We start from the raw sequence: 26976 nt of genomic DNA on the forward strand, positions 1-26976 counted from the left end.
TGTTGAGAAAAGGGATTCCTCCTTCACTGTTGGTGGGAATATAAATTGATAGAGCCACTATGGAGAACAGTATGAAGATTCCTTAAAAAACTAAAAATAGAACTACCATATGACCCAGCAATCCCACTACTGGGCATATACCTTGAGAAAACCATAATTCAAAAAGATACATGTACCACAATGTTCATTGCAGCACTATTTACAATAGCCAGGATGTGGAAGCAACCTAAATGTCCATCAACAGATGAATGGATAAAGAAGATGTGGCACATATATACAATGGAATATTACTCAGCCATAAAAGGAATGAAATTGAGTTATTTGTAGTGAGGTGGATGGACCTAGAGTCTGTCACACAGAGTGAAGTCAGAAAGAGAAAAACAAATACCATATGCTAACGCATATATATGGAATCTAAAAACATGCTAATGATGAACCTAGTGGCAGGGCAGGAATAAAGACACAGACATAGAGAACGGGCTTGAGGACACGGGAGGGGGAAGGGGAAGCTGGGACAAAGTGAGAGAGTAGCATGGACATATATACACTACCAAATGTAAAATAGATAGCTAGTGGGAAGCAGCTGCATAGCGCAGGGAGATCAGCTCAATGCTTTGTGATGACCAGAGGGGTGAGATAAGGAGGGTGGGAGGGAGACGCAAGAGGGAGGGGATACGGGGATGTTTGTATACATATAGGTGATTCACTTTGTTGTACAACAGAAACTAACACAACACTGTAAAGCAATTATACTCCAATGAAGATGTAAAAAATAAAAAAACGAAATTACAAGTTGGGAATAATTATGATCAAAAAAATTTTTTTAAGGCATTAACATGTACTTTTGCATATCCTTATGCAAATAAATATGAAAACCTAGAGGAAATGGATAATTTCTTAGGCAAATACAGTGTACCAAAACTGACCCCAGTAGAGATAGAAAACTTACACCAAATTTTATAGAAATAGAAAAATATTTCCAGCAACCCCATATGATAGCATCAGGCACAGCTGAGCACACAAGAGAATTCTACCAAACCTTTAGAGACCAGACAATCCCAATGCTATATAAATTGTCTCAGATGATAAGAAATCAAGAATAACTTTCAACTTTTTTTGTGTGAAGCAAGTATAGCATCGATATCTAAACCTGATAAAGATAGCACAAAAAAATTATAGACCAGTATCATTTGTGGAGATTTATATTAAAAATTTTAAACAAAATAGTAGTGAACTGACTCAGACAATACATTAAGTATTAAGACACCATAACCAAATAAGGTTTATACTGGGAGTGCAAAGGTGGTCAATATTAGGAAACAAATTAGTATAGTTTTTATATTTATATTTTAAAAACTATGAAGAAAATGATATGAATTTCTTTAGAGGTGTTGAAAATTGACTTTGGCAAAATTCAATACTCATTCCTAGTAAAAACTTTTAGGAAAATAGTAATGAATGGATATTTCCTTACTTAACAGAGAAACACTAGAGGCATTCCAACTCACGTCAGTAACAAGTTTAGGAAGCCCACTATCTCCACTGGTATCCAGCATTTTTAGTGGTGATAGTCAATGGAATTAGACAACCAGAGGAACAGGAGTAGTAAGAAATAAATCTCACTAACAACAAACTATCAGAAAGAGAAATTAGGGAAACAATCCCACTTGCCATCACAACAAAAAGAATAAAATACCTAGGAATAAACCTACCTGAGGAGGTAAAAGAACTGTACTCTGAAAACTATAAGACACTGATTAAATAAACTGAAGTCAACACAAACAGATGGAAAGATATACCATGTTCTCAGATAGGAAGAATCAATATTGTTAAAATGACCATACTACCCAAGGCAATCTACAGATTTAATGCAATCCCTATCAAATTACAAATGGCATTTTTCTCAGAACTAGAATAAAAAATGTTTAAAATTTGTATGGAAACACAAAAGACCCCAAATAGCCAAAGCAATCTTGAGAAAGAACAGAGCTGGAGGAATCAGGCTCCCTGACTGCAGACTATACTACAAAGCTACAGTCATCAAGACAGTATGGTACTGACACAAAAACAGAAATATAGATCAATGGAACAGGATAGAAAGCCCAGACGTAAACCCACACACATATGGTCACCTTATTTTTGATAAAGGAGGCAAGAATATACAATGGAGAAAAGACAACCTCTTCAATAAGTGGTGCTGGGAAAACTGGACAGCTAAATGTAAAAGAATGAAATTTTAGAACACTCCCTAACACCATACACAAAAATAAACTCAAAATGGATTACAGACCTAAATGTAAGGCATTTAGGCATAAATCCTAAATGGATTTACAGACACTATAAAACTCGTAGAGGAAAACATAGGCAGAACACTCTATGACATAAATCACAGCGAGATCCTTTTTGACCCACCTCCTAGAGAAATGGAAATAAAAACAAAAATAAACAAATGGGACCTAATTAAACTTAAAATCTTCTGCATAGCAAAGGAAACCACAAACAAAATGAAAAGACAAACTACAGAATGGGAGAAAATACTTGCAAATGATGCAACCGATAAGGGATTAATTTCCAAAATATACAAAAAGCTCATATAGCTTAATATCAAAAAACAAAAACAAAACAAAACAAAACAAAAAAAACAGCCCAATCAAAAAATGGGCAGAAGATCTAAAGAGACATTTCTCCAGAGAAGACATACAGATGGCCAACAAGCAAATGAAATGATGCTCAACATTGCTAATTATTAGAGAAATGCAAATCAAAACTATAATGAGGTATCACCTCACACTGGTCAGAATGGCCATCATCAAAAAAATCTACAAACAGTAGATGCTGGAGAGGGTGTGGAGAAAAGGGAACCCTCCTACACTGTTGGTGGGAATGTAAATTGGAGCAACCATCATGGAGAACAGTATGGAGGTTCCTTAAAAAACTAAAAATAGAACTACCATATGACCCAGCAATCCCACTCCTGGGCATATACAGAGACAGAACTATAATTCAAAAAGATACTTGCACCCCAATGTTCATTGCAGCACTATTTACAATAGCCAGAACATGGAAGCAACCTAAATATCCATCAACAGATGAATGGATAAAGAAGATGTGGTACATTTATAAAACGGAATACTACTCAGCCATAAAAAATGAAAAAATGCCATTTGCAGCAACATGGATGGACCTAGAGACTATCATACTAAGTGAAGTAAGCCAGACAGAGAAAGACAAATATCATACGCTATCACTTATATGTGAAATCTAAAAATATGATACAAATGAATTTATTTACAAAACAGAAACAGACCCACAGACATAGAAAAAAAGCTTATGGTTACCAAAGGGGAAAGGGGGAGAGGGATAAGTTAGGGGTTTGGGATTAAAATATACTCACTCCTATATATAAAACAGATAATCAACAAGGAACTACTATATAGCACAGGAACTATACTCAATAGCTTGTAATAACCTATAGTGAAAAATAATCCAAAAAAGAACATATATAGATAGATAGATAGATAGATAGATAGATAGATAGATAGATAGATATATGAATCACTTTGAATTTATACCTGAAACTATCAGAACATTGTAAATAAACTATATTTCAATAAAAAATTTTTTTAAATAAAATAAACTTTCTTTAGAATAAAAAGAAATCTATCTCTATTTGCAGATGACATGATAGTATGCATGGAAAATCCTGTAGAATGAGTGATAAAATGAACTCAAACAATAAAGGAATTAGTAAGGTAGTAGGATATAAAATTAATATGTAAAAATCAGTAGCATTCATATACACAAATAATAACCAGCTAGAAGATATAATTAATGAACAAAACCATTCACAAGGTAACAAAAAAGATAAAATTTTAGGATCAAACTTCATAAGAAATGCTCAGAACTTATATGAAGAAAACTGTAAAACACTTTAAAACACTTCTGTAAGACACAAAAAAAAAAATGGAAAGACATTTCTTATTCTTTATTAGCGTGTCTCAGCATCATCAAGATGTCAGTTCTCCCTAAGTTAATTTAAGAATATAATCTGATTCCAATAACAATTCCAACAGGCTTTTTTATAAACCTAGATACACTGGTCTTAAATTTCATATGCAAAATAAACACAACAGGGTCAGAGAGATGCAGGGGAAGAGGGAGCAGAGGAGAGCTGAGATGGAAGGGGAGGGCTGAGAGATTCAAAGCATGACAATGGCTTTGCTGCCATCGCTGTCTTGAGGATGGAGAAGGGGGGTTACTGGAGAAGGAACAGAGAGAGATCTTAGCAGCAGAGAACCACCACCAGCCTACGGCCAGCAAGGAGGTGAGGAGCTCAGTCCTGCGACCACCTGCAACGAAGTCCTATAAACAGAATGGATGGTCTTGGAAGCCAGTTCATGCACAGAGCCTCCAAAAAAGAATGCAGACTTGGTGTCATCTTGATGTCAACCTTGAGAAACCAGGGCAGAGGACAAGCCAAGCCAACCAAAGGTCTGACCTACAGAAACATGCAAATATTATATGCATACCAGCATGAAGAAAATGACAAAGTCTGCTGAGGAGCATGAAATGAAATGAACAAATGTGGTTAGTTAGGGACAAAAAATTTTATTAAATTACACTAAAGTTAATCTATTATAAAGCATAGGTAAGAATAGTCGAGAAGATTTAGAAAGAAGTATACTGTGGGAGACTTGCCTTACCCAGATATTGAAATTTTTTTAAAGCTACGATAATTAAAATGCAATAGTACTATCTCAAAAATAGACAAATATAATAATGAAATAGAAAAGAAAGCCTGCATACAAAATTGTGTGTATGATAAAGATCATTATAAAGCAATAGAGAAAGAATAAATTACCTAATAAATAGTACTAGAACAATTGGTTAACAGAAAAAAAAAAGGTAGCTCATATTGTATAGCAAAATAAATTGTAGCTGGATTAGAGAGTTGAATATTTTTTAAAAGCCAAATAGGTGAATATTTATATGATCTGAAGGTGAGAGGAAACCTTCCAAGAATTAAGTCATTTTTAAAAATCCACAAGATAAAAGACCAATATAAAGATAATTAAGACCTTACATATAAAAATGTGCCAAAAATATGAAAAATAATAATTGGATGAAACATCCACAAAACTTATGACAGTGAGAGTATAAATAGTCATAATACGTGAAACATTTTAATAGAAAAACAGGAAAATATATCAAAGGATAGTTGACAAAAGAGGACATAAAAATGACTGGTAAAATGCTGAAAAGTTTCAACAGCAAAAATTATCATGAAAGTTTCTAAAATGAAAGTGCTCTATCATTGAGGGTAATCTCTTCTGACTGAAAAGTTAAGCCTTCATGAGATGGTCTGTTGGCTTATCATAGCCACAGGAAATTGAGTAAAGTGATATGATATGTCTCTTGAGATACATTTTTTAAAGCTTTGGACTATGTCAGTGGAGTATAAAATTCTATTAATCAACAATTATATGTGATTGGCCTTGAGATTACAAAACTTTTTCCAGAATTAATGGAAAGAATGGCTGCCTTTTAGGAAATCCTATTGGGAATATAATTTTTAATGTTAATTTATGCCAGAAACAAAAGAAACTGTACTATGATGATGAACATAAGATTTATAGGATCCAGAATTTTAAGACCTAACGGACCCTCATGGACCCCTGAGGTCAGCAGTTATGATCTTCTGAATCACGGATGTGAAGCAGGTGAAATTGACCTTAGTTTAGCTTATTGTAATGTAAATTAATGTGAATTACCATGATGAAATCAAGATTGGTTAGTCTCTGGCCTTCTCTGGGGCTCTTCAGTATAGATCCAAACCCAAGGCAGAAGCAGTGGACTACAATTGTCTTGAGTTTATTTTAGGGCCATAGATATACAATTGAGGGTTCTATTAATCCGAAGAGTGTTGAGCTAAAAGGTTGTTTTCAATTGCAAATTCCACGTCTATGAAGCAGAACACGGTGGTGGCCTGGTTTTCCTTTCCCTGGGTAGGGTGAGGGATTGGTGAGAGATGAAGAGTTGGAGGAATGAGGAAATATTAGGAATAAGGCAATAAAATAAACTTTTTCAAGGAGGTATTACACTGAAATCATTTTCTTCTATACTCAACTCCTATAGACATTAAATAGGTGAAGTATTTTTCACAGTCAGGAATAAAATGGTTATTACTCCCCCTTGTTTGCAAAAGCAGTTCCCACAATCCAAGATTAGTATGACTTATTAATGACGATATAGTGAAAGCCACCTTTGTGTTGATGAAATGTTTAGTTTTATTAAAAACTAACACAGGGTTGTAGGTCAATTATACTTCAGAAACAAACAAAAACAAACAAACATACAAACTCTAAGGAAATGACATTAAGTTTGTGGTCACCGGAGGCGGGGTATGGGGAGATGGAAAATTGGATGAAGGGGGTGAAAAGGTGCAAACTTCCAGTTAAAAGATAAATAAGTGCTAGGGATGTCATGTACAACATGATACATATAATGAACACTGCTGTGTGTTACGTATGAAAGTGATTAGGAGATTAACTCCTAAGAGTTCTCCTCACAAGGGAAAATTTTTTCTTTTTATTTAACGTTGTATCTGTATGGGATGATGGGTGCCCACTAAACTTAGCGTGTTCATGATTTCATGATGCGTGTAAGTCAGATCATTATGCTGTGCACCTTAATCTCATACAGTGCTGTGTGTCAATTATATCTCAATAAAACTGGAAGGAAAAAATAAATAATCTCCCTCAGTTTAAAAAAAAAAAGAAGAGTGGTCCAACCTCTAGGGAGGAGAATTTGAGAGTGTCTACTCAACTATATGTAGCCAAACCTCAACACAGAATTCCCTCCATGAATTTATCCTGAACACGTATCCCCAACAATATGAAAACACATACTGCCCGCACAAAGTTACTCAGAGAATGTTGTTCGTCACTGTCTAAGCGTAGGAAGCTGATTGAATAAACCATGGTACCTACACACAATGGAGTGCCATGCGGGGAGGAGAGAGAGGAGGAACAGGGAATCTAATAATTTATAAACACAACATTCCACTGTGTACCCTCAGTCTTGGGGTAGAGGGGGAGAGAACGTCAAACAAATCCCAAATTCTTCTGAGTAGGTTGTTTATAGTAATGGCATGTGCAAAGCAATTCTGGAAGTGTTGAACAAAGGAGTAAGTGCGTTGATGTTGAAGCTAGAGTTTTCACTACGGAAAGAAGGACATACAAATATGGGATGCTGGGATGCAGAAGAGAACCCTTTGGGAGCAGGTTAGAACTGGGGGTATTGGTGTGAACTCAAGACTTCATATATACCTATGTACACGTATATTTACATGCACTGACATGCATATGTATGTGAGGATACTGGTATGCAGGTATACGTACAGATAGATGATAGATAGATAGATTTTGATTTAGATTTAGATTTCTTAGCTCTCTTTAATGAAAAGAGACAAAGAGCAAAGACCAGAGTAACAAACCTAGCACCCAGACCTTGGTCCCCACTCAAAGGAGCTAAGGCTCCCAGGAGAAATTACTGATTCCAGGTCTGGCTCCTAAGGGGACAGCCTGCCTGGGACACCCACACTTGTGCTCCTCTGTTCTCCAAATCCTACGATTTCTTCCATCTACCATTGATAGAATTTTCGGTCCACCTTCCTGGACTGCCATGAAGTTTATAACAATCCTCAGGACCTTAAAGAACTTGCGCTAATCCCAAATTGTCGCTGATTTTTATTCTGTGTTCCTGCAAACATTTCTTTAAAGGTCGTATCAAACTTGGATGTTAATTGGCATCATGGTAAGCTTCCCTTATTTGCCCCTGATCCCACCTCTCTATGCCCACACGATTTGTCTGACATGATGGGTCTAAAAGTCTCACCAGAATACAAGGGTTGGAAAGATCGGCCACGGCAAGTTAAACACATTAGATTGCAGAAGGCATTCAGTAGAGTATGGATTTTTTTTTTTTTTAAGGGGAAAAAAGAAACACCTCATTGGCTGAGAGGGTTTGCAGTGCTCAAAACTTGTTGACTGAGGATGTACCCACAGGCCCACCGGCTGACAACACAGCTGTGAGAGCCTGGGGGAAGGTACATCAGAGACTAATCGCATCATCATAAAGCAGCCCTTTATCATGTCTCAGGTACCCGCCCAGCACACTTACCACCAGTAGATTGGATTGGTGACACAGCTCTGTCCGCAGCCGAGACTTCGTGTCCTAGGACGCAGGGCAGCCCATCAGAGGGAGACCCAGGGAGGCACAGGACGCCCTCTTACCCAAACTGAGGTCCCCAAGACCGGCCTTCCACCTACCGGAGGTGATCTGTGCTCGGATCCGGATGCCCTGACTTGGGGAAGCAGGTAAGAGCCGTCACCACCCAGACAGGCCATGTCTCGTTCCTTGGAGAAGAGTTGGTGATTCTTCCCGGGCTTCAGGAAAGGCCAGAGGGTCTAACTGACTGGCCCCAGAAGGACCTGTGTCTTACGGCAAACTCGGGGGCTGTGGTTTTGCTAAGTGTGAGCTCACTACTCCTGGGCGGGCCCCTCTTGCTTCTGCCCCGCTTTTCCTTTTCTGCATGTGTTCTCACGGCTGCTTTTGCTGATTAATTCTGGCATGCAAGGGAGCTCAAATGGCTGTATTTTAAGTGTGAGGCTCATCCAATGCTAATCTCAGTTCCAGGCACCCTATTGTCCTCAGTTTTGAGGTTTGTTTGATTTGCTTTTCTCTGGATGAAAAGAAAAGGGAGGAAACATAGATTTTCTTCTTTGCAAAGGAAACATAGATTTTCTTCTTTTCCCTTTTTATCCCTGAACTGCCTCATACAGTCCTTTCAAGTGGCTTATGCAAAGGATTAAAAGTGAAGGGTGAAAAAGACAAATAGAAGCTGGTTCTTTGTCAGCCTCTGAAGTTCCACGAACAAACTGAAAGTTCAGCTGAGGTCTATGAAAATGTTAGCAGATGCCAAAATGCTGGCAGCCAGGATCTGTGTCTTTGTGCAGGAACTGAATAGCTACCAACAGCTAGAAAATTTTTAAAACCTTGGCAGTGATGGAATAGTCCTACGAAAAAGACAGTGAGAAAGAGAAACATTCTTAAATGTTTCGATTTATGAACTTATAAAAGAATGTTCTCTACAGATCCTAAGCCTCTAAGCATGTAGATAACTGAAATACTAAGACTTGGAGACATTTATTTTTTAATGATGCTATTAGTAATAGTGGTTGAACGGAATATGACTTAACTTGAAAATTTTTGTGAAGGGATATGCATAATTATTAGTCAAGATTTAAGTCTGCAACAAGCAAAAATGTAAACTTCTAAGATAATTCTATTTTTAAGTTATTCAGAATGTTAATCACATGACATCTTAAGAAGAAGGAGATTTTTTTTCTCAGTAGCAAGCTTAATTAATTACATTAATATGCTCATGATTAGCCCTTAATTATTTTATGCTTCTGAATATTTAAATTGGAAATATATCTACTGGATTCATCTTTTTAAAAAGACATTAGTCAACCTAGCAAAAACATTTAGGCTGCATAAAATGAATTGAAGCCAATATCAAAAGTTGAAAGTGCTCTTTATAAAGTAGAATTTGCATCTTTAAGATAAAATACAAGTGACAAAAATATGATGAAGGCAAATAATTGGGAATTTATTTACTAATCAAGTTATAAAAGGTGTAAATACTTCAAAAATGCTTAGTCAAGGATAATTTCCTTTTTTGTAAGTATAACAGTTTTAATTTAGCTTTATCAGAAATGAATTTTTTGCTTTTATTTCTTTAAGAACAACTTTTCTATTAAATCAAGTCTTAATAGATATTTGGCTGTAAAGACGGAAAAGAAACAGTAGAGGGCACTTTAGTTCTCTAACAAAATAAAACCATTCCTAAAACCTTGTATAAATCAGGAAAATAGACAATGGGGAGATTTGAACTATTGATATCTGGTAAAGGTTAAACAAAAACCCCGAAGCAAGTTCCTCTGCTTCACGTAGCCTGATAAAAGATAACTCAGATAAATAGTGATTTCTTTCTTTAATCCATCCGTAAATAAACTGGATAACATGAAAAACAAGTGTTCTCAGATCTACAAATTCACGAGTCCATCATTTCAAGAGTACTTCCTTTAAAAATCTCACATTTATTTGGAAATCGCCTGATCTATTAAATGTACTGATTGAAATCAGTAAATTCTCGTTATCCAGGATTTTTAAGAGGTAGCCTGAGTGCTCTCAATACGTTAGAAGCAGCACTGTGTAACTGTCTATTTCCTGTATCTTGGTCTTATACCCACTAACAATTTGCTTTAGTTATGTCACTTAATCAGTTCCCTCCAAAATTATCTTTATCGTCATCATCATTTCAAAGCAAGGTCCCTGCTTTCAAGCTGCTTCCACTCTATTCTAGCTGAAAAAGGTAAAATTAACATGCGAAACAGCAAACAACAGAGAAGACAAGGCATGATTAAATCTAAATTGTGTTGTTTAGTGCGTAAGTGACCCCAAGCAAGTCATTATCACTCCCAGGGCCTCAGTTTTTACATCTGATAACGAGGTTCTGTACTTGATGATCTGACTAAAACACTATCATCTATTCTTATTTTGTATACTGGTCTATCAAATTTGATTAACCAATGCCCAAGCTCTCAACAGCTTTATGGTGGTTCTGAACCTCTTGGGGTGTCAGGAGCCACTTGACAATCTTACAGGAGGGGTGGAACTTATCCTTCTGAAAAATGCTCTGAGGTATGTCTTACTCTTTCAGGAGATTCAAGGACCTTCAGAAATCAATCCACAGGTTCCCTTGTGGATTGTGGGGCATAAGAGTTCTTAACTGTGTCAAGAATCTGTAAAGAGACACAAATTACACAGCTCCCACATATTTGGGGGTCATTCCTAGACACTTTTTTATTTATTTATTTTTTAACATCTTTATTGGAGTATAATTGCTTTACAGTGGTGTGTTACTTTCTGCTTTATAACAAAGTGAATCAGTTATACATATACATATGTTCCCATATCTCTTCCCTCTTGCATCTCCCTCCCTCCCACACTCCCCATCCCACCCCTCTAGGTGGTCACAAAGCACCGAGCTGATCTCCCTGTGCTATGCGGCTGCTTCCCACTAGCTAGCTATTTTACATTTGGTAATGTATATATGTCCATGCCACTCTCTCACTTTGTCACAGCTTACCCTTTCCCCACCCCATATCCTCAAGTCCATTCTCTAGTAGGTCTGTGTCTTTATTCCCGTCTTGCCACTAGGTTCTTTAGACACTTTACATGTTGTTGGGTGAAGATGGGGGATTAGGCTGGAGGTGCAGGGTGTGCCACACCAAGCGAGGTCTGACTCTATCCCATAGGCAACGGGAAGTACAGGAGTGCTGCAACAGAGAGGTGGGAGATGCCGCCTTCTTAACACCAAAATCGGAGAGAAGGATGCAACATAAACAGAAGAAAGACAGAGAGCGGGAGATCCTCAGGGACTCTGCCGGCACAATCACCTGGGAGGCTTAGTGAGAACCTGTTTTGGACCTAGAGATGGTCACACTAAGTGAAGTAAGTCAGACAGAGAAAGACAAATATCACATGATATCGCTTACATGTGGAATCTAAAAAAAAATGAACTTATCTATGAAACAGAAACAGACTCACAGACTTAAAAAACAAACAAAACCAATGGCACAGTTACCAAAGGGAAAAGGGGGAGAGGGATAAATAAGGAGTTTGGGATCAACGTATACACACTACTGTATATAAAATAGATAACCAACAAGGACCTACTGTATAGCACAGGGAACTCTACTCAGTATTTTGTGATAACCTATAATGGAAAAGAATCTGAAGAAGAATAGATTATATATATGTGTATAACTGAATCACTTTGCTGTACACCTGAAACTAACCCAGCATTGCAAATCAACTATACTTCAATTAAAAATGTAAATAAAGTAAAATAAAATACAACCTTCCCCAAATTAGGGATGTCCCCTTTTCTAAGATAGGCCTAGTGTGATTCTGTGTCATAAATAATAAGACAAATTTGCAAACCCCAAGGGACATTATGAAACCAGATAAAGGATTGTCCTGCAGCTCCGTTTATTTTCTACGCAGGGCAAGAGTGGACCCTAGCAGCCTGCTTTTGAGTTTTTCTGCCAACGTGGGGGACTTCAATGGCCCAGGGTCCACTGAGGGGATGTGGCACCTGCCTCCAGAACAGGCAAGACCAGAGGACTTTGCTTCCCACCCCCATCCAGGCCCAGTGACAGGTGCTCTGTCTCTCTTCATCCCATCCTTCAGGGCAGAGATGATGGGTTACTCATCCTATTACTTGAGGCTGGACCAACATGGAAACACCTCTGCATTCTGTAGCAGCCAAAACAAGCAAGCAAAGCTTCTGCACAGGAAGCTTTCTCACAGAACCTTAGTGAAAATTTAATGAAAATTCATATTTCATTATGTACATGTGTAATGGATATATTTATATATTCATTTATCTATGAATTTAATATATATTTAATTTCATTAAATTATAGATATAGATCGATAGATCATCTTCGGGGAAGTTTGCACAAGGATCCTGATACCACCACATTTTGCCAAATCTTGTTTCCCATGAGAAAGGGAAAAGATCATTCATTTAAAGGTAAGAATTGGATACGGAGATGTTCTTATTCTTATAAATTTGGGATTTGGCCAACAGCCCCCAAGAATAGAGCCAGAAATCAGACAGGGTCTTGGAATTGGAGAAAACAGGTTGGATTCACGCGTCGGTCTGTTGATTCTACTCAGAAGGTGGTATTTAGTTGGATGTAGGACACGGCCCCAGCAAGTCCAAACCATCTACAGAACAAACCCTCCACCTCCTTGGAGGCACCTGGTGGTCTGGCCCAGCCCACCTTCCCTCCTCCCGTCCCCAGCTGCCCACCACACAGCCTGTGCTCAGTGACACCAATACCGCCAGGTCCCCGTGAGTTTGTGCATTTCTCACCCCCACTATGACTCTCCACCCGGTGAAGTCCTGGCCATCCCCAAGTCCCAGCCCCAGAGCCACTTTGTCCGTTAAGCCCTCACTAACCCTCTCTGCCCACGTCCTGCAAACTAAACAAATGCCCCTCCCTCTGGGCCACTTAGGACCATGCTCACCTGTGTGAAGCTCTCAGATCATCCGTCACACCCTTCTTTCCCCTGCACAAGGGGGCTTCTCCGCAAGGAGCCTGGTCTAATTCCTTTGGTTTCCCAAGATTCTAGCACAATATTGAAACATAATAGGAAATAGATGAGTATTTCTTAAAGAAAGAAAGGGAGAGAGAGAAAGGAATTCCAGTTAAAGGCCTTTATAATAAGAATCCAGTGAAAGTCTCATGTGAGCCTGAATATGAAAGTGGCATTAGGAATGGAAATTATAAATTCTGAAGAGATTAGATTAGATTAGATGGGCGATTGAATGTAGGGAATGAGAGAGAAGGACCTGAAGATGATTTGACCAAGCTTTCTGACCTAAGAGACGAGAGAACATAAACAGGATATTGATTGAAAACACAGGAAGAGTAGGAATGGGGTAGGAGGTGATTTCTCTTTCAGACGCTTAACTTGATATCCAGGGGGCCATCCACTGGTAGATGTTTCACAGACAGGTGTGTATTCAGAGCTGATGCCTTTGAAAAGTTCAGAGCTTAAAGCACAGAAGTGGAAACGACGGAGTGGGTCCTATAAAGAGAAAAGGACCAATGACTGAGTTTGGTGTTCTGTCTCTAAGAACGAGAAAAAGAAGAGAAGGCAGTAAAAGAATCTGGTAAAAGCCAGATGAAGGTATCCAAGAAAACACAGTGTCACAGGAGCCAAGGAAGGAGAGCAATTCTAAGAGAGCAGGAGGCCAAAGGTACAGGATGTTGAGGAGAGACACTCAGGGTAACCCCAGAGACAGCACCCTCACCAGACAGGGTGAAGATGGAGCCGTGGTCATTGTAGCCCCAGAGACAGCAGCCTCACTAGATAGGATGAAGATCGAGCCAGTGGAGGGAGGGAGGGAGGGAGGGCACTGAGTGTGACCTGCTCTTCCAAATGTCATGTTTAGTCATAACAGGGATGAGGGCTGTTTCCATTCATTCCGTAAATTATTTCTAATTGTGACCTCCTTTGTCCTTTAATTGAATATTGACTTAAGTTTCATTAAAGTTTCAATTGCCCACAACTACCAAGATAATTTTTGCTTTTTTTAATTGAAGCAGTTAAAAATAGAATCTATGTATAGGCCTGAAGTTGGAGTGAAAAAGTATTGATAGTTTGATGATTAATTTATACTCTCTTTTAAAGTATATCATTTAATTCTAAAATGAAGCAACTGATTTTTTTAGTTTTTTGCTAAAAAGATGAACCCAGAAGACCCTTCCAAAAAAGAGAGAGAGAGAGAGAGAGAAGGAAGGAAGGAAGGAAGAAAGGAAAGAAGGAAGGAAGGAAGGAGGGAGGGAAGGAAGGAAGGAAGGAAGGAAGGAAGGAAGGAAAAATAAAGAAAGAAAGAAAAGAAAAGAAAAAAGGAAAGGAAAAGACAGAGGCTTCCATTAAATCCAGCAGCTGTGGTATCCGCCTAACTGCTCTGGAACTGGACCCTGAAATGGGGTCAGGGTTGCGTTGTGAGTCCGACACTCTTGAAGCCATCATTTCTCACTTGGCTTCCTCCTTCTGTCACTCTGGATTGCAGGCTGTATTGTTTAATGTGGCAAAGGGAGGATTGAAATGTCTGCCTTCCTCGCAGTTTGAGTACTTTTTTTGTCTCATTGCCTAGTTATTATAGAGGAGATCATAGGTTTAGATGGATTTCAGATCATAATCAGTGGGGCTCGGGGCCATCTGTATCCAGTCCACGCCCATCTTGGTAGGTTTATTCTCCTGAATTTAGGATGAAGACCTGGGTGTTTTAATTTGGGTTTAGCCAATTATATTTTCAATACATTTGCTGAACTGATTTTGGGAAACTTATTAAGATCTGGTTAAAAACCAGTCTTTTCAGAGATCAAAGATATTAACTAAATAATATATTCAGGGTCATCTCACTCTGTCAGTGACTTCCTGGAAATTACACTTGATGAATTTTTACAAAGGAAGTATTTCCTTCCCAGGGAAAGAAATAGGCAGCCAAGAAGAAAGACCCTAAAAGGGGCTAAGAAAACAGAGGGAAGGGGCTTCTGCTTCTGCTAATTCCTGCTAAAAGTCAATTTTAAGAAAACCTGTATTTTATACGTAACATATTTACTTAGATATATAATTTACTGGTAGATTTTGTTTATTGCCTATGTACACGTTAGTGTCTCCCCAAAAGAATGTAGGCTACAAAAGGGCAGGAATGTTTATTTAGTTCGTTGATGGGTCCCTAGTACCCAGAAGAGGGTCCGGCACATACTAACTGCCCCACAGCTGTAGCACGTGTAAATGAATAATTGACAAATCCCCAAGTCCCAGGAGAGTTGCACTTTCCTACCACAGAGGAGCCCTCTTCAGCATCCCCCATCCTGGCTACTTTCCCCTCTAAGAACCCCTCTCTTCTCCCAGGCAGCACACATCTGAAGCATCTCATTCCCCAGAGAATAGAGTCCTGGGGAGCGTGGTCCATCTCCTGCTCTACCATTTAGGAAAGGGCATCCTTCACCTGCCTTTCGTGGAAGCGAGAGAAAGGAGCCGATAGCCCACAGGGTCTTGGTTGAGGCAGGGAGGGAGATTAAAAAAACAAAAACAAACCTGGACACCAGTCTTACGACATAATTCCACTGAGACCACAAGCTGAGAGACATTGGGTCTATTAGCCTGCTTTCTGTTGCTGAGTATTCTGGGCTCTACACTTAAACAGCAAGCTGTCATCTTGATGATGACCTTGTTGATTGCCCCAAGACAAAAGGTAAAGGTTATGGTAAAAAGCCATGTATTTAACCTCTGTGGATAATGTTCACTCCACCCAACCCCCTGATTGAACAATTAAAGTGGCTACAGTATTATAGGGAGACAGGAAACTAAACCACAAATTTACGATATCATATTACCTGTCCCTGTGTGACGCTTTGGTGGGGCAGAGTCACACTAGCCAAAGAGTAGCAGCTCTCAAAATGTGAGGAAGCAGGAGAAAAAAGGAGGACGTGCACTTTGGCCCCAACAGAGACCCTCTTATCCCAGCGTGGTGGCCGTGGAGACCACTGCTTAGATCCCCTTCCAAGAAACCCTGCCTGGGGAACGTGTTTGACGGACAGCCTCCAGCATCTTGGAATCTGCCCCAGCACTCGTGGCTATCTGTATCCAGGCGAAGATGGGGCAGGCGGGGTTCCTAGAGGTCAGCCAGCTCGCTCAGCGTGGACCTCCTCTAACACAGAGCCTTCGCTCCAGGACTCCATTTGGCTGGCTGAGACTTTCTAGAAAGCACTGCAGTGGAGACTCTTCCTGTCCAAGCCTTCCCTCCCTCTCTGCTTTCACAGGCATCAGATCTGCTTCCAGGTCTGAAGGTTCACCTGCCCCCTCCTGCCCCCTTCTCATTTCTCCTTCACGGGCACTCCTCCAGTGACTCTCTTGCCCGTCTAACCCTGTCTTGGCATTAGCTTCTTGGAAGATTTGAACAAGTATACCTCCAATTGCCAGTAGTTCCTGGTAAGCACACAGTCCTTGATTATCAATGTTAAAGAAAGTTACTATGGGTGACGATAGCTTCTAAAAGCCTGATTGGGGATAATGCACCCCCAAATGTAGGTGGCAAATGCCATCTCTGGTTATGTAATGGAACCAGTCAAGGAAGGTCTTGACCTGGGCTGCAAGGTGACTTCAGGAGGTCCTAGACCCGTTAAGTATATGCGTATTATGTTGAGTGTGTGTGCAATTCTGCCTGAAGACCTATAGGTTTCATCACATTCATCTACAGAATTATCAACAGAGGCAACTAATTGTCAGTGAACTCAGCAGTTGTTAACATGAAATCTGTATCATGAACTAACTTATTTTATACAAAGTTATAAAACTTTCCACCCCAAACTAAAGGGGCTTCAGTCATTGTTAGATCCCTGCAAACTAAGCCTCTCGTACAAAGATAATCAGTACTGCATTCTTCATCTGATACTGAACTTTAAAAAGCCATGCTCTAATTTAAGGAGTTATTCCATGAAAGAAGTAAGTCATCGAACAAGCAATAGGTTATTTTTTCATATCAGGGGGCCAAATCTCCTGGTAGATGCTCCAACTCTCAGCCCAGATGATGCTTCAAGTTAATCCACTGGAAGATTGTGGAAATTACCTCTAGCAGCTGTTCTCAGGAGAAGGTTTATGTCAGCACCACTTACATCAGTTGAGCTCAGAACTTTTGTGTCAGCAGCATAAATGCTGGCATGTCAGCATCTCTATTTTATACTCCCCAAAATGTGTATAGTTTAATTAGACCAAAGACAGGAAACAGTTTGTTGAGAGCTCAACCTGGATGTAATGTCTTCCTAAGGAGACATTCCCATCCCACCTGGGGGACCATCGAATTTGTCAGTAAAAAGCCAAACCCTCATGACTTGCCCTTTACAGGAAACTATTCTCAGAAAGGAAAAACTTTACCCCTGAATCCAGTGGAGTATTTATGGTGAGTTGGGATAATTTGTCTAGACACCCCCAGACATCTGTGCTCTGCTATCACCAACTTCAGCCCTGCACTCTGAATTCTTCCCTCGGCAGGTGGATCTTGTTTCCAGGTTCAATTTAAATGTGAAAAAGGCTTCTTCGGAGAGAACCAGCAGATCAATCCACAGACCAGCCCTCCAGCCCACTGTCATGCTGGAACAGGCAGGCCCTTCCAAGGTAAAGCAAGTTCCCCGGAAGGAAGGGTAGACTCGTGAACATCAGATGGCTTAAGGACACATACAGAACTCTCTCCCTCTGCCAGTAAATGCCCTTTGAATGTATTTGGCTCTTACTTTGATGGAAAAACTCCTGCTCAGTACTCTCAACTTCTCAGTCGCTGGTAGTATTGTATGATCATTTTAGGAAGCAGCTCAAGTTCATCCTTGGAAAACTTGGAGAAGAGATTTTGTTGGGGGCTGGGGAGGGCAACAGACATATAGGCTGCTGTCTTTTCAGCCACCAAGGGGAGAATTAAATCCAGTAAGTTTTAGAAAATATTAGATCATTTGAAACCCTTTCTATGGAGAGCCAGGTAGGGGTAATAAACAACAGAGGAGAGTGAAAAACTGTGCTCAGACTTTTGAAGCAGAAACCAGAGATTTCTCTGCAATGATGACAAGCAGATACTAACTTCTGACAAAACAGTTGTTACCTCTAGCAAAGTTCCTTCCTGGCCACCTGAGTTCCTTACTTATATTTCTTTCTCTACCAAAACCTTCTTTTTCTAAAAGGAGCACTCACCTTCATTCTGAATGAAGGCATCTGTTCTGAAATACACACGCACGCGTGCGCGCGCACACACACACACACACACACACACACACTCTTCAAGCAATATTCTTCACTGTAGAGATCTAATGGAGTAGATCCTGATGGTCATCATAACGATTTAGACCAAGTGAGGGCTCTTGTCTTGGGTTTTATCTATTTACTAAGAAGTCTGTTTACTGAGAAACCAGAACAGCGACCCAGAGAGGGTTATAGAATTCGCAGCTTGGAGCTGCCAACGTCCTCAACCAATAGCACTTAATGCTCCCCAAATGCCCATGGGCGTAACCCCACTGACTCTAATATTTTTTAAAGCATAAAAATCTTTTCTTCCAGTTTGACCAATGTCTATTGCACATTTTAGAAATTTACTTTTATAAACATAATTCTGCAGAAGCCAGAGTGGTGGGCATGAGAATCAGAGTAAAATACATGAGGTGTCATCTGTAATTCTGTTAACACAGAGTCATAACTTTTACTTGTACTGCATCTTTTTGAAGGAGCACAAATTGCTGTACTGTTGTCACTACAGAGCCACTCTGCTAGATTTCTGAGGAGTTATAAAGGACACACAAAAAAACCTCTGAGGATGAAAGAAGGGAAATACTGTCCCTATCCCAGGAAATTAGAGACAGCTGGACTTCTGTGCGTACCAGAGTGAATGATCAAACAAGCCATTACAATACTGTACATGTAGCTGTGAACATAACTTTTTGGAGAACATCATACTAACTAGAATTATGCAGGGTGCTTTTTTAATGACATGAACAAAGCAGTTTTAATACCAATAAGGTTTCTGGGTCCACTGTGTTGAGCAAGCAACATGGAACCGTGGATCTAGCCTTGGCCCTTCCACGGACAGCCCATGACACTCTGAGTAGGTCCATCCTTTTATTTCTTGGATTCTCCTCCAGCAAAATCAGATAATACTTCCTACTTGTCAATATACCCTGGAGAGCCCTTGAGAAGCTTAGCAGTGGGATCCAAAATCCCAAGGATATTCGTATTTCTCATGGATGCCGCCTGGGGTGTCTGCCTAGCTCACAGGATCCCCAAACTAGCCCCTGTGATGCAGGAGGTTTGTCATAGAAAATGGTCATTTCTGGACTGCAGGAGGCTAAGTGCTTGTCCACAGCTGATCAGTACAGGCATAGACACTTCATTCAAACTGGGCTGACTAAATTCTTCTCCCAGGACACCACATGGAAAGACGGAAAGGCACACAAAGATTGGAAACTGTCCATCTAGAGAGTCGTAAGACTTTTTTTAAAACTCTCAGCTTGGGCTTCCCTGGTGGCGCAGTGGTTAAGAATCTGCCTGCCAATGCAGGGGACACGGGTTCGAGCCAAAGATCCCACATACCGCGGAGCAACTAGGCCCGTGAGCCACAACTACTGAGCCTGCGCGTCTGGAGCCTGTGCTCCGCAACAAGAGAGGCTGCGAAAGTGAGAGGCCCGCACACCGCGATGAAGAGTGGCCCCCGCTCGCCGCAACTAGAGAAAGCCCTCGCACAGAAACGAAGACCCAACACAGTCATAAATAAAATTAATTAATTAATTAATTAATTTTAAAAAAAACCTCTCAGCTCCTCCCCACACACATTGGAGGGGATTCCTCACCGAGCCTACAACCATCACAGCCGGGGCCTGCTGTGGACCACAGGGACCCATCCCACCCCCATCCCTTTGGGGTGCTCCATTCTACAGCCCTCCACCCCACTGATGGTCGATCACATGCCCCCAAGACTCATGCCTCTGGGTAACCCAGGAGCCCCATGGCTGGACCCTGGTTCTGGAAGTTGGGCTGGAGTGGGAATTACTCTTGCTGGCCGGCACAGCATCTCTTTCGTGGGACTTTAAGAAACTGAGCTGCCGGGATGGTGCTGACACACTGACTTGGGAGCCCTACACACGCTATCCGTCCCTGTCAGAGAGCATCACTAGTGGTAAGAATAAAGTTTGTTTTGTGAGACTTTTGTTTCATACGTATGTTTATATAATTTGTATATATATTTATATAAATATTATTTATATTACACAAATATTTATATAATATATAGAGATGTTTATGGGAATACGTTTGTTATAAATTTATATTTATATATATTGGTATATAATAAATATCTTATTGTGGGTCATAGTAAAAACGACTGCCCTTGCTGAACTACCACCTTCACCTGAAAATAGATTAATATCTGTAAAACCAGTGTTGGTAAGCAGGCAGTAGCAACACATGCTACAATGTGAAGTTTATCTCCATCAAAACAACTTAGAAGAGGTAGAAGCAAAGGAGAAACATCTAGAGCAAGATGTTTATTTACAATTCCATTCACACCATTCCATTCACAATCCATTCATCATGAGTCGAACAGACAAAATAGATACATCCTTTCTTTTGTAACTGGGCAGAGCTGGACACCCTTAGCTCAAAAGGGACAAGTGGTAAATGCAGACAGGTCGGACTTTCCTGGTGGCGCAGTGGTTAAGAATCCGCCTGCCAATGCAGGGGACATGGGTTGGAGCCCTGGTCCGGGAAGATCCCACATGCCGCAGAGCAACTAAGCCCATGCACTACAACTACTGAACCTGCATTCTAGAGCCCACGAGCCACAACTACTGAGCCCGCGTGCCACAACTACTGAAGCCTGCGTGCCTAGAGCCCGTGCTCCGCAGCAAAGAGTAGCCTCCGCTTGCCGCAACTAGAGAAAGCCCGTGCACAGCAACAAAAACCCAACGCAGCCAAAAAATAAATAAAATTTTAAAAAATAAATAAAAGATAAAATAAAATAATCTGTTGTTTCAGTTTAAAAAAAATGCAGACAGGTCACACAGGCCTTGGTTCACAACTGCCTCTCTTAAACAAAGCCAAACAGAGTATCACCTCTAAGCCCCTTCAGACATCTGAGTCTGTCATTAACACAAAGATCTCAAAGTATGACCTTCATGTCATTGCCTCTACCCCATCTACCATTTTGCCTGGCTTTTAAAATCCTATCATGTTACTGATCAATAATTGAAACGTAAAATCCTATAATTGAGTTATTTCTATTAGATTTTTTCATTCCTATGGAAAATAAAATTAGTCAAGATAAGTAAAAAAAATCAAAATTCCAAACAATCTTACATTTGCATGACTCCTAGAAATGTCAAATTGATTTTTAAATCTTCCTTAATCCACTCAGTCAGTCGTGTTGAGAGTCAACATGTTAGCACTGTCAGTGCCTGGTCAGGCCTGAAAGAGACAAACTCTATGACTCGAGGCTGAAAGGAGAGTTCTAATGCACAGAAAGCTGTCAAGTTCCTCGTAATTTCTTCCAGTTTATGGGTCCTCATTATAACAGCATCCATCCCTCTTAAAAATCCATCCATGACTGTCAGATATTCTTCCTTCAATTAAAGGTTATTCTCCCTGATAATGTTTCCAAAAGGATGCTCCTCTTTTCTTTGAAAAGTGTGGACAAAGGGGTTTCCCTGGTGGCGCAGTGGTTAAGAATCCGCCTGCCAATGCAGGGGACAGGGGTTCGAGCCCTGGTCCGGGAAGATCCCACATGCCGCGGGGCAGCTGGGCCAGTGTGCCACGACTGCCGGACCTGCTCTCTGGAGCCCGCGAGCCGCGACTGCTGAAGCCCACGTGCCTACGACCCGTGCTCTGCAGCAGGAGAGGCCACCGCAATGAGAAGCCCGCGCACGCAACGAAGATCCAATGCAGCCAAAAATAAATAAATAAAACAAATAAATTTTTTAAAAATTAAAAAAAAAGTAACTCAGGAATATACAATAAAAAAAAAGAAAGTGTGGACAGAGAAAATAGATTTGATCATCACATTCTTTGACAGCTAGCATCACTCAGCCCACTATTTTTTTCTTTGAGACAGCACAGCCTTTTTATGTTGGTCCTGTCTCTATGTTTATGACATCTATCACCACGTACCTGTTAGGGTAAAGCTATGGCACCACAGGGAGAGGCGTTGACGGCCAAATCCCTTGTAGGTTATGTCAGGGTGAGTGATGGTGGTGGAAGCGTGGAGAACAGCAGAAACTGGGAGATTCTGGGATGCTTTATCGAGATCAGAATTTGTGCAAAGGTCAAGTGTTGAGTGTTTTCTTGAACATTTTTCATATTCAACCTAAGCCAAACTTTTATCTTTAAGCCCAGATCATTCCACAAACCAAGTGACTCAACTAAGGGTATTTTTCAGTATTTCGTTATCCAGTCTGATGGGTCCACAATAATTCAGTATTTAATTCTGAACCCACTTGATATTTTTAGGAGAGGATCACAGTCTTATAAAGAAAAGGATATAAAGAAAGGGAAAATGCAACGATTGGCTTGTGACTGCTAAGAGCTCTTTTCAGAGAGGGGAACTCTTACCTTAACGCGCCACACTCCACGTGCATATGAGCAAGAAGGCATGCCTGGAGGAGCGCCCTCTAATTATGGTGGGAAATCTATAACCATGTCCAAGCTGGGCTGTGGGGATTATCTCCAAAGGACACTATACACAGAGTCACAGAAATACGCCGACAGGGTATTCATCATTCAACTCTGGGTCACGCAATTTTAAACATGCCCCATTTGCTGGCCCATTGGGCCTGGGTGGCTTTTAAAAATAAATCCTGTGATCTCCTGTGAATAGCACTTTTTGTGGGTGTGGGTGTTCATGGTTTTATTAAATGTAAACATTCAAAATAGATCACAATTTTCATAAATTTGTTTTGGCATTTCCTCAGTTTTTTATAATCTGGGACCTTCAGTAGTTGGACGTGGCCATGAGCTCTCTGCTGTCCTTTCACACACCCCAACCCTAATCCTGCTTTGGTCCTTGCTGTTCCTTTCTCCCTTTGCTGTTCCTAAAGAAGCAGGTCCAACTGACCTCCCCCCCCCTCACCGCAGAATTAGCGATCCCCTCCCCTTTGCTCTTTATTAAGATGCCATCACAGTCTGCGCTACATGTTTCATATGAGCGTGTCTGTCCCTCCATTCGCTGTGAGGACTCAAAGGCAGGGACGTTACCTTTGTCAAACTCAACAATGTTCTTCATTCCCCTCCTCAGATCTGCTGGTACCCAGGGCCCGCTATGCGCTGTGGCTGCTTGGCATTGCTCACAATGTTTACGCCCTTGTCGCCCCTTCTGTGTTGTATACTGATCAAGAGTCAGTTTCTTTTATTCCCACCAGACTTACAGTTATTGTAACTGTGTGATTTCTTTAAACACTAAGCAAATATAAAATGAGTGCAGCAGAAATGAAAATTTTATTTTTGTGAAATGTATCCTGAAAGTTTTGGGGAAAAGTAGATGAAGGTGAATCACACACACACACAGAGCTGTCAAATAAATAATGGGAAATACCACTCTACACAGCTGAGGGGAACTCAAACATCTAGAAGCATTCTGTCCTCAGACTGACTGTAGGTATCTTGAAGTCTTTGCTCCATCTGAAAGAAATCACAGTTGAACAGGATAATGCATGAAGGTCTGGTTGCTTTCAAGAACCGGATAGAGATCCAGACTATTTCCAGACTGGAAAAAAAAAAAGTCTTGGCTTTACATCAAAAGATCGGCAAATTAATTCAAGTTAAAATGAAATGTTTCAGAAATATCCTCTGAAGTTTTCCCTTCTTTAACCTGCTTTTAAACATGAACTAACGAATTCTTGATAAAAGGTCTTCTACTGAACCTTGCGCTGCCCCTATGAGTTTGGGTAAAATCTGAGCCAGACTAAAGCTAAGGAGGTGGTCCCTCCCTGACGGTGAACCTGAAATGTGACCTGAGGTGCTGCCGGTGGCCCTGAGTCTCCTCGTGGAGGACGCGGAACAAATCAGGGATGAGGGATGGAGATAGGAAGCCTGTGGATTTGGGTCCCTGAGTATGTCTCCCGAGGCCAGGCCTCCACCCTCCATCCCACGACTGGTGACATGATGGCACCCTTTCCTTCTGCTTAAGTTCACTCAAGTCGGGGTTTTTTTCCCACGTAAACAAAGAGTCTGATCAAACAGAAAATAAAAGACACCATTACTTTATATACAGTCATTACTATAGAAGTTGTTAGTTGACTCGACAGATATTCCTGGACATCCCCTCTGTGCCAGGCTCTGAGGATGTGAACGAACCAGACCAAAGGCTAGACTCTCTCACGGAACTCTTAGGCTAGTGCCCTGACGGCTGGCGTGCATTGCAACTGTTCATTTTTATTTAGCCCACACTAATATTTGTATCATAATTTAGTTGTGTTCATTATGCATTAACGACTGGTAGATCCAACATGGACATTAAAGAAAGAATATTTTCAACGGAGCAACCATAACTCTGTAGCATATGTTGTAGTGGATAGTTGAACACCAGAGAGAATAACTACACGCTCTAAATCATATCCCCGGGCAACTGTCCAATGCAGAATTTGGTGTTGGAAGAACCGTGAGATCTAATAAGCATGGAAATTCCTTACATTAGCCTGATATAAATATACAGAGGACTCGTTTGGCTTGGTCACTGCTGCCACAATGCCTGTAGAGCTGTTAATCTGGGAGAGGCCTACGAGTAAGGCAAGTAGAACCCAGAGAAATCAGTGATCCATTCATGGTCAGCCAGACTGCCTGGGGGGCAGATCCCAGCAGGGTGAAGATACCCGGTGGATCACCATCCGTTGGCGCTGTGTCACTGGAGTTTGTCACCAGTAACACACAACAGTGACACTTGGCTAGTGAGAGAGAAGGGTGTCAGCCTGTTCCCTGCCGGTGAGCGGGAAATCGTGGCTCCCCCCCGACCCCAGCACAGCCTGGGGAAGGACTGCGCACGTCAATATCATAAGTCAGGTGCCTCCTGTCACTGGGGCCCCAAAGCTGACAATCACGTGAGCTGGTGGAAAAGCCAGGACTCGCCCCTGCGTCCTGAGGCTTTTCAGAGCGTTTCGTCTTTTAATCAACTTACGAAAAAGGATAGGATAGACTCTCCATCTTTAAACATGGAGAAAGGAGAAAATGTAACTCGTAGTTATGCGTGGCCCAAGGGCAATAAACCCGTATCACACGGAGGTCAGTCTGTGGTGTCTGCAGACCCCGTTCTGTCCCTGTTCCTCAAAGAGTAATCGTACTGACCTGGAGGGCATTTTATTTTTCTTCTTTCTTACTTAACTTCTGCTGTGGCTGGGGAGGTTAGTATCCTAGCTAAACTTGGGCCTCGTAACGTGATACCAGAACAGGCCAACTAACGTCTTATTCAAAAACCGAGGATGAAACAAACATCACTGACTTGGGCCTGCTCCTGTAAACCTCCATTTCCAAAAGCTTTCGGTGTCAATAACCTCCCCCAACAAAGCTGTGTACCGGCCTCCTGACAACGCTCACAGCGTCGGATCATCAGTCGCGGGTCTGTTTACGCTTCCCAGCAAAATCTAATTTCTTGTAGTTACCGCTGAGACTCAGGCTGCCTTAATCAATTGAATTCCGAAAGAAAATGAGCATCTCAGAAGTAAACCTGAACTTATTAAAACAAGCTTCCAATCAGAATTCCGGCAGCAACGGGGCTTCCTAACTCAGTGCAGGCAAGACATGCTACTCAGCAGTTTTAAGGAGACGTCTTCCAGAGCATCGTGAGACCTCTCCCCGTTAGAGGGGGGGAAAATGGGGTAGAATGCAATTCATACAATATTAATAAGTTGCTCTACTTTACAGCTTAGTAATAAAGTTACTTATCCTGCCAGAGGCGTTTCGTGACATTAGCAGTGGAAGGATAGCAGGAGGCAGGTGGACCGGGCCTGCAAGTTTACAAATGGCAGTGCCGTGGCCGCCCTGCTAGGTGCAGAGCAGACCTGCGGCCAAGGCGACGACCTGGGACAACACCTGTACGCCAGCACACGGCAGGAGAGACAGACTCTAAACCAGTCTCCAGCCTAGCTTCTGGGACACATTCATAGCAAAAGTTATAATTCAGATTAATTAGCCTGGACATAGATCATCTAGTTGCCACACCACCAATTTCTCTCTTTCCCAGGTCAAATGTATTCTTTCAAGATTGGTTTATTTTTTGATTGAATTATAGTTAATTTGCCACGGTGTGGTAGTTTCAAGTGTACAGCAAAGTGATTCAGTTACACGTATACGTTCAATATATATTCTTTTTCAGATTCTTCTCCATTATAGGTTATTGCGAGATACTGAGTAGAGTTCCCGGTGCTACGCAGTAGGCCCTTGTTGGTTATCTATTTTATAGAGAGCAGTGTGACATATATTCTTTCAAGACTTAATTACACATTACACCTAGCTCCTGTTACATTAGTACAAGTTAAGCTCTCAACCCTGCTACCGCCATACACGTATATTTTTATCTTAGATTATGCACTGCTTGATATTACATTATATTATCACCATGTTATATATTTATTGTGTATTATGTTTCTCATATCCAATTCTCAGCGCCCAGGAAGCAATAATCACAACGCATCCTGTGTCTCTCTGTCTCTCACAGTACCCCACTGCAGTAGTGAATCAAAGACCAGTGCTGCAGAGGTGTTTGTAAATGAAGAAATGCAGTGCCAATGTGTTGTCTGACATAAA

The 26976-nt window shown here is 41.0% G+C and overlaps 1 long non-coding RNA gene across 1 annotated transcript; it reads left to right on the top strand.

Annotated features, from left to right (window-relative positions):
- Positions 1-8106: 8106 nt before the first annotated feature.
- Positions 8107-19724, top strand: LOC118905235. The gene is made up of 4 exons (XR_005022183.1): positions 8107-8378; positions 12558-12667; positions 17710-17832; positions 18924-19724. It is a non-coding gene; the product is annotated as an uncharacterized LOC118905235 (long non-coding RNA).
- The last annotated feature ends 7252 nt before the right edge of the window (positions 19725-26976 follow it).

This window comes from Balaenoptera musculus, chromosome 12 (assembly GCF_009873245.2).
Source record: "Balaenoptera musculus isolate JJ_BM4_2016_0621 chromosome 12, mBalMus1.pri.v3, whole genome shotgun sequence".
NCBI classification, from domain to species: domain Eukaryota; kingdom Metazoa; phylum Chordata; class Mammalia; order Artiodactyla; family Balaenopteridae; genus Balaenoptera; species Balaenoptera musculus.